The sequence below is a fragment of the Rhinopithecus roxellana genome, chromosome 7, assembly GCF_007565055.1.
Source record: "Rhinopithecus roxellana isolate Shanxi Qingling chromosome 7, ASM756505v1, whole genome shotgun sequence".
NCBI classification, from domain to species: Eukaryota; Metazoa; Chordata; class Mammalia; order Primates; family Cercopithecidae; genus Rhinopithecus; species Rhinopithecus roxellana.
This window is the reverse complement of record NC_044555.1, coordinates 69,094,356-69,109,380: the sequence shown is the minus strand read 5'-3', so window position 1 is coordinate 69,109,380 and position 15,025 is coordinate 69,094,356.

The following is a 15,025-nucleotide window of genomic DNA, read 5'->3' as shown; positions in this document are numbered from 1 at the left end:
GAGCTGGGACAATTGCTTTTCCATATGGAAAAAATGAAAGCCATATGAACCCTCCCTCCACTACACATACACATATTTCCAGATGGATTAAAGTTAAACCTCTGGAAGGAAATATAGGAAAAATATCTCTCTCATCTTGGAGTCCAAAGGGATTCTTTTTTAAAGACACAAAAATATTAACAATTGAAGGAAATGCCATGCTAACAACTTAAGAACTTTTGTTTTTCAAAAAACTCCACACATAAAATGAAAAGGAAATGTCAATATAGGAGAAAAACTGCACAAAGCCTTTGGAAAAGAAATCAAACGATTTATATTCTGGACATATACAAAGCTTCAGATATATAGAAAAGATACAACTCCTTAGAAAAGTCAGAAAGTCAAAGAGGAGGCATTTCACGCAAAAGACCTCAAAACACTGGAAATGATGCTTGATTTTGTTAATTCAGGGAAAGATAAAACCACAATGTGATAAATATCTTATCCATTTAATTAGTGAAAGTTTCAACATTCTGAAATGTCAAGCATTGAAGAGAATCTAGATCAACAGAGAATGCTTAGATAATAATACCGGTTGTGCAAATTAATACCACCTCTTGGGAAATTTTTTTTTTCTTTGAAACAGTCTCACTTTGTCCCCTAGGCTGGAGTGCAGTGGCACAATCTCGGCTCACTGCAACCTCTGCCTCCCGGGTTCAAGCGTTTCTCCTGCCTCAGCCTCCCAAAGAGCTGGGACTACAGGCATGCGCCACCACGCCCAGCTAATTTTTGTATTTTTAGTGGAGACAGGGTTTGACCATGCTGGCCAGGCTGGTCTCCAACTCCTGACTTCAAGTGATCTGCCTGACTCTGCCTCCCAAAGTGCTGGGATTACAGGTGTACCACTGCCCCCGGTCCAAAACTATTTTTGCATCATCTGTCAGCTACATTCACGTGCCTATGCTTCAGCACTTCCTCTCCTCACTGGATATCGTAGGTAAACACTTGCAGTCATGCCTCCAAACACACGTACTACATGGTGTCCCTGTTGGTAAACACCCAACTCTGGAAGGGATCCAAATACCCATCAACAGGAAAATGTACAAATACAATGTGGCCACTCACTCAGTGGGGTATTTTGTAGCCAAAAAAAAGAAAAAGAATGAAATACAGACACATGCAACGATATGAATAAACGTTAGCAAAAGAAAACTGAGCGAAAAAGGAAGTCCACAAAACTATTATGAAGTATGATACTATTTGTTGTTTTCTGTTTTGATTTTTTGTATAATTTATTATTTTATTTTATTTTCAGTTCTGGGGTCTATGTGCAGGGATGTGCAGGTTTGTTACATAGGTAAATGTGTGCCATAGTGGTTTGCTGCACCTATCAACCCATCACCTAGGTATTAAGTCCAGCATGGATTTTTGTATAAATTTAAGGGGTACAAGTACAATTTTGTTACATGTTCATATTGCATAGTGATAAAGTATTGGCTTTTAGTATAACCATAACCCAAATAACTTACACTGTACCCATTAAGTGAGTTCTCATCCCTCACTCCGCTCCCACCCTTCCAAGTCTCCAATGACTATTATTCCACATTCTATCCATGGGCACACATTATTTGGCTCCCACTTATGAGTGAAAACATGCAGTATTTGGCTTTCTGTTTCTGTGCTGTTTCACCCAAGACACACGGATGGCCTCTAGTTCCATCTGTGTTGCTGTAAAAGAAATTATTTTCTTCTTTTTTTTTTTTTGACTGAGTAGTATTCCATTGTGTGTGTGTGTGTGTGTGTGTGTGTGTGTGTATACGTACATATAATCACATTTTCTTTATCCATTCACGCACTAATGCACACTAAAGTTGATTCTATATCTTTGCTACTGTGAATATGCTGTAATAAACATGTCATTGCCCAGTGTCTTTTGGATATGATGATTTCTTTCCCTTTGGGAAAATACCTAGTGCTGGGATTGCTGGGTGGAATAGTAGTTCTATGATACCATTTTTTAAAGTGTCAAATCAAGCAAATTCTCTATTACCTATTAAGAGTGTAGATGTATGTCTAATTTAAAATCAAATATATGTATCTACATGAATACAGACACACTTACAGTTTAGACTTATTAGAATATATAGTAACACAATTTTTAAAACAAGGAAATGATAAAATCTAGATTCAGGATAGTGGTGAATGCCAGGTAGAAACAGAATAAGGGATGAAACAGAGAAAAAACAGATAAATACAAGATATTGTTAATAATGTAATTCTCATGTTGAACAATAGGTATTTTGCAGTTCATTATATTATTATGCCTGACAAACTTCATATTTTGTATATGGCAAATATTGCATTTAAAATAGAACAAATGCTGGGCATAGCGATTCACACCTGTAATCCCAGCACTTTGGGAGGCCAAGGCAGGAGGACCATGTGAAGCCAGAAATTCAAGGCCAGCCTGGGTAGCATGGCAAGACCTAAACCCTACAAAATTTTTTTATTAGAAATAGCCAGGCATGGTGGCACATGTTTTGTATTGGCCCATTCTCACATTGCTATGAAGACATACCTCAGACTGGATAATTTATAAGAAAAGAGGTTTAATTGGTTTATGGTTCTGCAGGCTGTATAGTCAGCATAGTGGTTTCTGTTTCTGGGGAGGCCTCAGGAAACTTACAATCATGGTGGAAGGAAAGGGGAAGCAGGCATCTCAAATGACAGGAGCAGGAGCAAGATCGGGGTGGGAGGTGCTACACACTTTCAAACAACCAGATCTCGTGAGAACTCACTCACTATAACACAAACAGCACCAAGGGAATGGTGCTAACCCATTCATGAGAAACCACCCCTATGATCCAATCGCCTCCCATCAGGCTCTACCTCCAACAATGGAAATTACAGTACAGCATGAGATTTGGGCAGGAACACACATCCAAACTAGATCACACTCATAGCCCCAGCTACTCAGAAGGCTGAGGCAGGAGGATTGCTTGAGCCCAGGAGTTCAAGGCTACAGTGAGCTATGGTTGTACCACTGCACTCCAGCCTGGATGACAGAGCAAGACCCTGTCACTTAAAAAGAAAATTAAATAGATAAATAAGTTAATTAAATAGTGCGAACTATTTTTAACAAAGGTAAATAGCTATAGCATTCTTGCAACCTTTTATTCTGTTATATGTATGCATCTTGTGAAGTCTAATTCTGTTGAAGAAATTCTGCCCAAATCACAGAGTACCCAGAAAATTGTCCTTCTATTTCCATTCTGCTTATTCCAGTTCAATGCTCAGTATGACAGCGTGAGTTGAATATTTCTCTAAAACAATGCATTTTATTAATAAGACTTTGATTAATTTTTTAGGATAAACATGTTGAAATATGAGATATTTGAAGTTTCTCATCTACTTAGACACCTTCAAGTCAAGAAAATAATGGCTAGAAAAAGTGAAAACCATGTAAAATGTTTTTGCTCGTGTAAAACTTTAGAAAGGGTTGTTGTGTATCAAGAGAGCTGTCAGCTTCAAATCACCTTTAGAGAGAACAGAGGGCATGGCCTTTAGAAAAACCTGCCAAAATATCTGATGTACTTCACCAGGAAATATCCACATGCATTTGTAGTTGGGTTTGCCATTTACCATAATACTCCCAGCTTCCTGCTTAGGTTCTGAAATCTACTGGGATGGATTCATGAAGGGCCTTCACAACAGCTGGTCAAGATCTATTTCTTTCGTTGTGTCTGCCTTCTAATAATTCACTAACCCTAGCCCACATCATATTTTTCTATATTTCTATTGTATTTAATAATAAAAATACAAGCCGGATGCAGTGGCTTGCACCTGTAATTCCAGCACTTCAGGAGGCTGAGGCGGGGGGATTGTTTGAGCCTAGGAGTTCGAGACCAGGCTTGGCTACATAGAGAGACCTTGCCTCTGCCAAAAAATTTAAATAAATAGCTGGGCATGGTGGTGCATGCCTGTGGTCCCAGCTACTTGGGAGGCTGAAGTGGGAAGATCACTTGAGTCTGAGAGTTTGAGGCTGCAGTGAGCTGTGGTTGTACCACTGCACTCAGCCTGGGTGACGGAGTGAGACCCTGTCTCAAAAATAATAACAATAGCAATATAAACTAATAATAAAATACACATTTTAAGAAAAATAAGAAAAATGTAAGCATTGATTCATTTTCTATACTTTATTATATGGCTTCAGAGTTGATCTGGTACAGATACTAGCTTACTCTGGAATGCTTTAAAGAGGAAAACTCTAAAGAGGTTTAAACTGGATTTTTAAACAGAAATTTAGAAAAGAAGAGAAAGAATATCTGGGAGCAAAGAGAGAAGACATGCATGAGTTACAACTGAATACATGACTTTGGAATTCAGAGCTGGTTATGAACAAGGTGTCATAAGAGATGACTGGGGGAAACAGCTTGCTTTAAGTTGGGGACAGCAGAAGGAATCGGGGAATTTGTAACCCAGATGCAGCAGTTCCCATATGGCAAATCAGAATGTAGGGAGACAAAACAGACTCCAGTTATGGGGTAGCAGAAGAGAAAGCAGTGTGTGAGACAGACTGTGGGAGAGGCAGATTGGACTTGGGAGTGGTTGAGTTCTCTTCAAAGCAGGCTCTGAAGTGGGGTTCAGTTCACCAGATGCTTATTACAAATGCTGATGATTGGAAAGTAGAATTGCATTTGACATGAGGCTGTGTGGTCCAGAGAAATGTCTTTCTTTCTTGAGTGATGGCTTATGCACTATGCCCGAGCCACAATAAATTTTACCACCTGCATTTTTCTTCCAAGAGGTTCGGCAGCTCATTAGCTGCCACAAAGGAAGGTTTCATCCTATTCTGACTTCTCTGGTTAGTGGAGAGAACACTGCAAATTTCCAAATTGTCCCTTTGAAACTTTCTAGGAATGGCATATTGATTATAAATAGATAGGTGAGAAGGATAATAGGTGAGTCAATAAATTATAGATAGACGATTAGATAGATAGATGAGATAGTTAATAGATGATTAGATAGATCATAGATGGATAGATGATAGAGATAGATGACAGATAGATGAATGGATGGACAGATGGAAGGACAAATCGATAGATGATAGATAGATAGATAGATAGATAGATAGATAGATAGATGGATAGATAGATGGATAGATGATAGATGATAGAAAGAGTAGATGGATACATACATAGATATATGGATAGATAGATGAGATACATAGATACAGATGGATAGGTACATAGATATGATAGATGGATAGATAGATGAGATACATAGAAGATAGATGGGTAAATAGGTGATCTAATAAAGTGATAGTTGATAAATTGATAGATATAGATAGGTAGATATATAGCTAGACAGACATAGAGATAGATATAGATATCTCATATCTATGTGTCTATTTAGGAAAGCTTGGAACATTGCTGTTTCTCAGCATGGCTAAGGATGCTCTTATTTTTCCTTCCTTATGAAGTATTCATAGGCTCTAGTACAAGGAGAAGGCAGACACATAGCTGGGAGTTCAGGAGTTAATGCAGGGTGAGGCCAAAGTGTGTAGTTAGAGGCACCTCACCACTTCATTATTAATTCCTTGCAAAAAAAGAAAAGAAACAAAAACCCTCCCCTTCTTGTTATGAACACTTGAAATTCTTATTCCATGTGCCAATTCCTCACCTTCCTCAATCAGGCCCACTTCGGTGATACTTCAGCATCAGAAATGTTGCCACCGCATGCGGTTGGAAGTTGGTTCTTAATGGGGGAAGGACCGTGAGTAGTGGGCAAACATAAGAGAGAAAAGGAGCCCAGAAATGGTGAGGAAATGGCGGTGAAGCTGCTTCGTGTCTTGTACACTTGGGCAAGCCATCCTTCCTCCTCCATGGCAAAGGCCATCTGAGGTCGTGTAGGAGACCAGGAACACCAGAGGGAAAGAGTGGCAATGACAAGTGGGCACTGGCTAGGAGGTGCTGGGGAAGCAGGAACAGCAGCACGGCTATGACGAGGGCAACAGCTGACAGAGTGTGGTTTGGATGACGCTTATGTGGCCAGGAGATTGTGGGCTGGCTAAGGGGGACCAGGTGGGTGGTAATGAACAGAATGAAGCCAGGAGACGGGATGTGCCTTGGGCAACACCTCACCCAGTCTTTCATTTTCCTTCTGGAAACAGTGGAAAAAATAAGCTGGCAGGAACAACAAACACTTCACCACCTGGCTTTCCCAATTTATTTTGCATGAATTGAATGCGTTGTTTTCGATGGCATCGTACCTGTGACTGAATTCACTAGTGATGGTTTCAGAAGGAAAATAGTGTGATGGTCTGGAAAGAAAAAAAGGAATAGAATAAATCACTTAAAATAATGGATCTAGCATTAGCCTTCTTCAATCTTTTGTGTGCGTGTGTACCCTTTAAGAAATTAATAGGGGGGCCAGGCGCGGTGGCTCAAGCCTGTAATCCCAGCACTTTGGGAGGCCGAGACGGGTGGATCACGAAGTCAGGAGATCGAGACCATCCTGGCTAACATGGTGAAACCCCGTCTCTACTAAAAAATATAAAAAACTAGCCGGGCGAGGTGGCGGGCGCCTGTAGTCCCAGCTACTCGGGAGGCTGAGGCCGGAGAATGGCGTAAACCCGGGAGGCGGAGCTTGCAGTGAGCTGAGATCCAGCCACTGCACTCCAGCCTGGGCGACAGAGCGAGACTCCATCTCAAAAAAAAAAAAAAAAAAAAAAGAAAGAAAAAGAAATTAATAGAAGGCAACTAACAAAATAATTCCCTCTGAATAATGTAGAAAAAAAGCTTATGGATCTAACAGAGGGATTTTGTAGTTATTATCAGACTATATATAATATTTTTTAAGACAGGGTCTCTCTCTGCCACCCAGGCTGGAGTGAAGTGGTGCAATCATGGCTCACCGCAGCCTCAACCTCCCAGGCTCAAGCAATCCTCCCACCTCAGCCTCCCAAGTAGCTGGGACCAAAGGCGTGTACCACTCTGCTGGAATTTTTATTTATTTATTTATTTTTAGACATGGAGTTTCACCATGTTGTCCAGGCAGGTCCTGAACTCCTGGCTCAAGCAATCCTCCCACATAAAGTTCAAAATAAAAAAAAAGAGAATAGCAAGAATTAATTACACAATCAGCCCTCCATTCTGTGGGTTCAAACACTCATGAATTGGAAATACTAAAAAAAATTCATCTGTACTAAACAAGTACAGACTTTCTTTTTGTTGTGATCATTCCATAAATAATACAGTATAGCCACTATTTGCATAGCATTTACAGTACATTCAATATTATAGGTAATCTAGAAATGATTTAAAGTATACAAGAGTGTTGCATAGGTTATATGCAAATATTACACAATTTTATATCAGGAACTTGAGCATCCATGGATTTTAGTATCTCTAGGAGGTGGGTGAATCAATCCCCCATGGATACCAAGGGAAAACTGTATTTCACAAGCAAATCTCTCTGTTTATGTTAGGTGAGGACTATGTGATAAGCATAGCTGGTAACTTTTAACAATGCTCCCCCTACCTGTACAGCAGATGGAGGGCCAGTTTCTTATTGCTATTCATGACTATGATGTGGAGAACATTTCCTGCCTGAGTTGAGATTTTCACTCTATAGAAGCACATTTGCTTATTGCTAAACTCTCTGAGTCCAGTTATGAGCATGGCTCTATCCTCAAATATAATATGCAACCTACCCAGGTTTATAAAAAATCAGTTCATGTAAATGTCTCCTAGCCCAAGGGCAGGGGTCTATATGGTGACAGTGAGGAACCCAAAAGGCTTCTCCCAAACTCATTCCTGCCAAGAAGGAGCTGCTAATTTGAGGGCACATGAGCAGAACGTTTTAGATCAACCCCTATTTAAAATATTCTCTCAGGCAGCGCATGGTGGCTCACACCTGTAGTCCCAGCACTTTGGGACGCCAAGGTGGGAGGATTGCTTAAGAGTAGAAGCTTGAGTCCAGGAGCTCAAGACCAGGCTGGGCAAAACAGTGAGCTCTCATCTCTAAAAAAATAAAAAATAAAAATAATTAGCTGGGCATGGTGGTGCATGCCTACAGTCCCAGCTCCTTGGGAGGCTGAGGTAGGAGGATCACTTGAGCCTAGGAGGTCCAGGCCGCAGTGAGCTGTGATTACACCACTGCACTTCAGCCTGGGTGATGCAGCAAGACCCTGTCTCAAAAAGAAAAAAAAAAAAGAAACCTCTCATTTTACCCACTTGGAGGAAAAAAAGAAAAAAAGGAAAGATGAGAAGTGCTCAAAGAAGAGAAAGATGGAATAGGAAGAGAAAGGAATGGATGAAGACGTGCATGTATTGAATCCTAAGTCACATTAGACATACAAAAAAAGTAGCAAGCACATATAACAAATCTTACTCTATAGATGAGGAGACACAAGTTTAAAGGGCAACTGGAAAGCAGATGGCATAGAAATAAAAGATGAGCTCCAGGACAAGACCTCCAATGTGAGTTTTCCTGGCTTTAACGTCGGTCTTTCTCCCATACCCTCCCAGGCCCTTGGTGTGTGGGTTGAGCTTGGTTGGGAAAATATGGCCACCATATTGCTAGGAAAGAAACCAGGGGTGGACTGTTACCAACGCCCAAGGGACATGAGTCACTCCACGTTTTCTTTCCTCTTGACTTGAAATACTCAGTGCTTTCATTTCAGATCAAAAATTAATTTTTTTTCCAGAGAGAGAAGGATCCTAAAATATTGTTGCCTTGGCTCCATAAACCCAACATTTTAGAAGAGTAATTCAAAGAGAAGTATCATTAAATGAGTACTTAGAAGTGGAGAGCCTCAATTGCCCTGTGTTTTCCTCAGGGGAAGAGCACAAAACAAAAGATGACAACCAACCAATCATCATCATCCCTGTGGCGGTTCTGAGCCTTGGTCACGCCACATGTACCCTCCAGATAGCACATGTTTCTCATCAGCCTGGGTGGATGATGGAAAAGTCAAGCCGCTTATTCCAACATATTCCCAGAAATATTAATTGTTGAAAATGATGTATGTGTAATTTAAAAATCAATGCTCACCCACAGTGAAGCCAACAGAAATGTCAGTATGTCACGATCTCTGATTTTCCTATACTTATTTCTACTGCAAATAAGAGAGGTGAAAATCACAGAGTCTGAGATATAGATTTATATATGATAATATAGCTTTTTTCCTCCAATAATCAGGATGTACAGTCAAGAAAAGAGGCTGTCAAAGTTCAACTCACTAAACTAGGTAGTATAGACTTGTATGTATTTGAATTTATTCAAAGGTGATAAAAGGGAATTCAAACTTAAGAACTAATGAGGATAAATGTCATACAATATTCTCACCTGAGATGAAAAGAGAACTAAGTTTAAAGATAGTGGATATTTAAAAGAAGACACGGCTGGGTGAGGTGACTCACATCTGTAATCCCAGCGCTTTGAGAGGCCAAGGTAGGCGGATCAATTGAACCCAGGAGTTCAACACTAGCCTGGGCAATGTATTGAAATCCCATTTCTACTAAAAATACAAAAATTAGCTGGGCGCAGTAGTGCGTGGCTGTATTCTCAGCTACTCGGGAGCCTGAGGCTGGAAGATAACTTGCGCCCAGAAGGCAGAGGTTGCAGTGAGCTGCGATTGCACCACTGCACTCCAGCCTGTGTGACAGAGTGAGACCCTGTCTCAAAAAAATGAAATAGGACACTCTATAAGGTATAAGAACACAGGTATTAATTATTATACTCCATTGAACTAGTCATTACATCTAGGATTTATCTTGTGCTTAATTTTATCTGGAGATATAAAGAAATCACATGAAAGCAGAAAATATATCTGTAAAAACAATAATAAGGATATAAGGAAATCAATTAACCCACAAGCATTTAGTCCATGTGGACCCTGATTAATTTGGGAGAGTTATAAAACATAACTCACAGCCTCCAAGAATTAACATATTGCAGCTTACTTTTCTTAAACATTCGGGTTGTAGTTTTGTGGTCTCTAACACGTACCACATATGACCACATATGTAACATAAAATTGAGATTTCAATATATATCAATTAACATTGTAGATCAACAAGATTTACTGACAATAGAGTCCGATTTTTCCTTCAATTTTTAAGCACGAAATATCCAAATGAATTGCATAATTTAATCTCAAGCATTGAGAGATGGAATGACTTGGGGGTTCTGATCATGTGAAGTACTGGTTTTGTATTATTATGTGTGATAAGGCTATTGCTATACCTCAGCAGGAATTTTCACTTAGAAGTAGAAAATTATTTTCTTTCAAACCTTGAAAAGATGAACTCTGCCCCCATTCTTATCCAAAGATAATATTGGTATGAAGTATAGGATTCTTCTTGCCTATGCAAAATGTGACCAAATAGAAATCACTACTGAAAGTCACAGGACATTGTTTAAAAGTTCATGCTTCACACAAAGGAAATTTGAATCTTCATCTCCCATTATCTTTGCACCAAAGCCTGACCTCAGAGCTGGGCTAGCTGCCTACACTTTGGTTCTGACAAAAGATAGCGCCTATCATTGAAACCAAATGGATTTAAAGTTCCAGTTCCAATAACTGTGGAAATGGGACTCGAAGGAATTCCAGCACTAATGTTCCCTCTCTCTGTGAACTACATTTATTCAAGCTCATACAAACTGGAATTTTCATGATGTTGGATGCACAGTATTTCGAAATTACCCAAGGCAAGCATCCTGACAGAAGTTCTGGCTAATTTTAACAGGTTACGCAAGAAAGAAAATGGATATAGGTCAAAGAATTTCTAAAGAAAGAAGGAGAAAAAAAAGTTCTGTTGATTCTTCCCGGTAAAGTGTATGTGTCCTAGAAAAAGCTTGGGTGTTCTGGTCCCTTTAGCTCCTCAGCAAAATAATTGTACGTGAGTATAATTTTGAGGATATGATACTACATACATTTGGCAAACTCTTACTGAGCCCGTGATACCAACCTACATCCTGTCTCTACATAATTGTTGCTGGCAGGGTCCAAGTTTATTTGCAGAGGTAACATTCTACTTCTCTGAGGTCATATATTCCAAGAGAGGCTTTTGAACAAATGCTGGTCTATCAAAGCTAACCACGAGTGGTTCCATTTCTTGTGCCACGTGTGGGTTGAGCATAGGCATACAACACCACTTTGTCTAAAGACACATAAGGTTAGATTTTCTGGGGTGCTGTATTAGTCTGTTCTCATGCTGCTAAAAATACATACCCGAGACTGGGTAATTTAAAAAGGAAAGAGATTTAATAGACTCACAGCTCTACATGGCTGGGGAGGCCTCACAATCGTGGCAGAAGGTGAAGGGGAAGCAGGACATATCTTACATGGCGGCAGGCAAGAGAGCATGTGCAGGGAAACTGCTTTTTTATAAAACCATCCGATCTCGTGAGACTTATTCACTATACAGAGAACAGCAGGGGAAAAACCCGCCCCCATGATTCAATTGTCTCCCACCAGGTCCCTCTCACAACACATGGAGATAATTACAATTCAAGATGAGATTTGGTTGGGGATACAGCTAAACCGTATCAGGTGCTATTAGCAAATGTTTCCTCTCCTACCTGGGCATGGTGGCTCACACCTGTAATCCCAGCACTTTGGGAGACTGAAGCAGGAGGATTGCTTGAGCTCAGGAGTTTGAGAACAGCCTGGGCAACATGGCAAAACCCCATTTCTAGAAAAGCTACAAAAATTAGCCAAGCACAGTGGCATGTGACTGCAGTTCAAGCTACTCGGGAGGCTGAGGCTGGAGGATCATTTGATCCCAAGAGGCAGAGGTTGCAGTGAGCCAAGATTGGGCCACTGCACTCCAGCTTGGGTGAAAGAACGAGATTCTGCCTCAAAAGAAAGAAAAAGTGTTCCCTCTCTCTTTGTTGCCACCTGCAGACACTGTCAGACTTGCTTGGGACATCTGGTTTCTATCTGAAGAGCATCAGAGGAGCTAACATGTAGGCAGAGTGAACATTAAGAGCCAGAGTCTCATCGCTCCATGCCTAGCACCTTCTCATCACGTGCATCCTTATTGCGTGAATTTGTTAGGTTGATATTTTATGCCATTTTCAGCTAGAACTGATGGAAGAAATCCAAATCATCCCAAACATAATTTTTGTTTGTGCAGACCCTGTAGTCTGGAACCAGATATAGGCACATCCAATAGTGAGCTCTGCAACAACCACATTGATCATGCCGACTGCAGTATTTAATTCATTTCTAGACTTTTTATTGTCTGCAGCATTTAGATAAGATGTTTAGCCTCTCCACACCGTGCTGTCAGATAAAAACAGAAGGTCTAAATTCATTCAAGGACAGAGATGTGGCTGTTGGAAGATAAGTACAGAGAAAGCATCCCTTGGACTGAATGTCAAAGGGTGGGAATTTTTTTGGTAGAGATGGGGTCTTACTATGCTGTCCAGGCTAGTCTCAAACTCCTGACCTCAAGCAATCCTCCCACCTTGGCCTCCCAAAACACTGAGGTTATGGGAAGGAGCCACCACGCCCAGCCAAAGAGTGATAATTTATCAAGAAGAACAAACGGGACAGTGATGATTGATCATTGCATGAGAGAGACCTCAAGAAAAGAGAGTTTGGGAGAGGCCTCTAGACTGGGAAATCATACAGCATGGGTCATTGCTTTAACAATGGTCTTCTCACTAAAAGATGAAACCAGAAATTCAGCTGTAGACAATACTGATGGTCTAGCAGAGGAAACAGGAAGCCAGGAGACAATTTGACACAGAAATAAGTACATGAAAATCTAGCAAATAAACTTGGAAGCTCCAAGAGCAACAGCAATGATTATGGTGTTGGCAACATCATTAGGGTTGCGGTCCCTGCAAAGTCATGAGAGTCCAGCCTGCACCCCAAACCCCCTCACATTGCATCCCTTACATAAGGGAGATAGGCTTATGTTTAGCGTGGAGCCTGTATTTCACCAGTGGGAAGTCAGAGGCCAGATGAAAGTCTGCCCCAGAGGTAAACTCAATTCTCCCTCTCTAAGACCATGGAGACCTTCCGTGATGCAATTTTAATTATTGCTTTTTTCTAGTTAAAAAATGATAGATAAAATTCATGAAATCAAAAAGTATACGAAGAAAATTAAAATTGTCCTTCATTGCTTCACTCAGAAATCATAACTGTTAATGCTATTTTTTTATTTTAAAGGGAAATATATTTTATTGAATGGAAAGATAAATACCTAAATTGAATATCACAAAATGGGATATGTAGTACTCCATGTTGCTGAAAAAAACAACAATGCCTACAATGATACTAAGAAAAAAGTTTAAAACTCTGAAAATAGTGAGTTTTTAAAACTATACAATGTTTCATGAGCTTAGCATTTTCAAAAAGCAAAATATAGTTTTTATCTTCGATTTTAAAACTATAAGGCTGAATTGATATCGAAATAAACAATCCAACAAGCACTGGCAACAAGCAGTTTTTAAAAAAAGAAGAAAAAATTAAAAGCTTTAAATTTTAAAGTTGAAGAAAAAAGATCCTTTAAACTTTTTTTAAAGAAGAAAAAATTTAAAGGCTGAAGAGGATCCTCTAAGAAAATTTAATATGTCTAATAAAGTGGGAAATCACTACACTCAACATGAGGAAATTTTTTAAATTGAAACTTTGCTATTAATCCAAAGAGAATTTAATATATTCAAAGGAGTTTTTCTTTCTTTGGGAATTGCCTGGCCAAGGAAGAATTCTGTTTTGTTTATTTTTTTCTAGAATTATTGTTTCTTACATTTGATTAATTATTGAAAAAATAAAAAAACAAAAAAGACCTACCACATTTTGGTTTGCTTCTTGAACAGCAAGTAATCTTTTTTTTCCCAAAGATTATCTTCCTTCTGTTGAAGAAGCACAGGCTTTCATCTCTACGTAAAAAAACTTTTGAATCCCCCTCTAGCCTAGAGATACGCAATTCCTTCCTGACAAAATTCTTCTGGGAGCCCTGCGATTTCCTGTTCTACCTTAATCCAACTGGATTAATCCAGTTGCTTTTTGAATTTTACCACTTATTTCCTCTTAATCTGGAATATATCAAGTATTTACTTTTTGTTTTGTCTTGTTTTCAGAAAAGAGCTTTGGAATGAAAACGTTCTAACTTTTTGCATATGAAAAACTCTTCCTTTTTTCTTCCCTCATACAGATTCACAAGTCTGGCCAGATCTGGAATTCTAGAAGAAAAAAATATTGTTCTCACAGGAAGCTGGATGCCTTGCAACATTGTCTCACAGCATACACTATTGCTATTGAGAAGTTTCACGATTTCTGATTGTGGTTGCAACTTGGGTAACTTAATTTACCAACTAAAGATCTTCACCAGTGCAATAGTCAGTTCCTGCTGAGTAACAAACCACCCTGAATTTGAGTGGCTTCAAACAACACTGATTTGCTTAGCTCGCAGTTCTCTGGGTGGATAATTTGGGCAGGGCTCAGTGGGGCACTCACTTCTCTGTGGTCAGCAGGCTGGTCAGCTAGGTGGCTCTGCTTATGGGGGAAGGATGGCAGTTGGCTGGGGAAATAGGGGAAATGGGTCCCTTGTCTCATCACACAGCAGGTGGGGTTGCACTTCTTCACATGGTGGCTGGATTCCAAATTCAGCGAGAAAGGAAGCTGCAAACCTGTTGCAGCAAGGCTTGGAATCAGCATGACCTTGCTTTCCCTGGATTTCAAGGTCAAAGCACATCCCAGGGCAAGCCCACACTCAGTGGAGAGGGAAGTGACTCTACCTCTTGATGCACTGTGTCATAAGAATGGTGGACTTTTCTGCAATCTGTGGTAGTCAGCCTTCTAGCATGCTTTTTCTTAGTATCATTTAGTAACATTTTTCAATTCAGAGATGTAAGTGAATGTTTTCTGTCAATTATGCATCTATTAATATGTACTAAATATATGACGTATAATTAATATATTAATTATTATAGTTTACTCTTGAACAATGTGGGAGTTAGAAGCACTGACCCCTGCACAGTTGAAAATCCACCTGCAACTTTGGACTCCCCCAAAACTTAAACA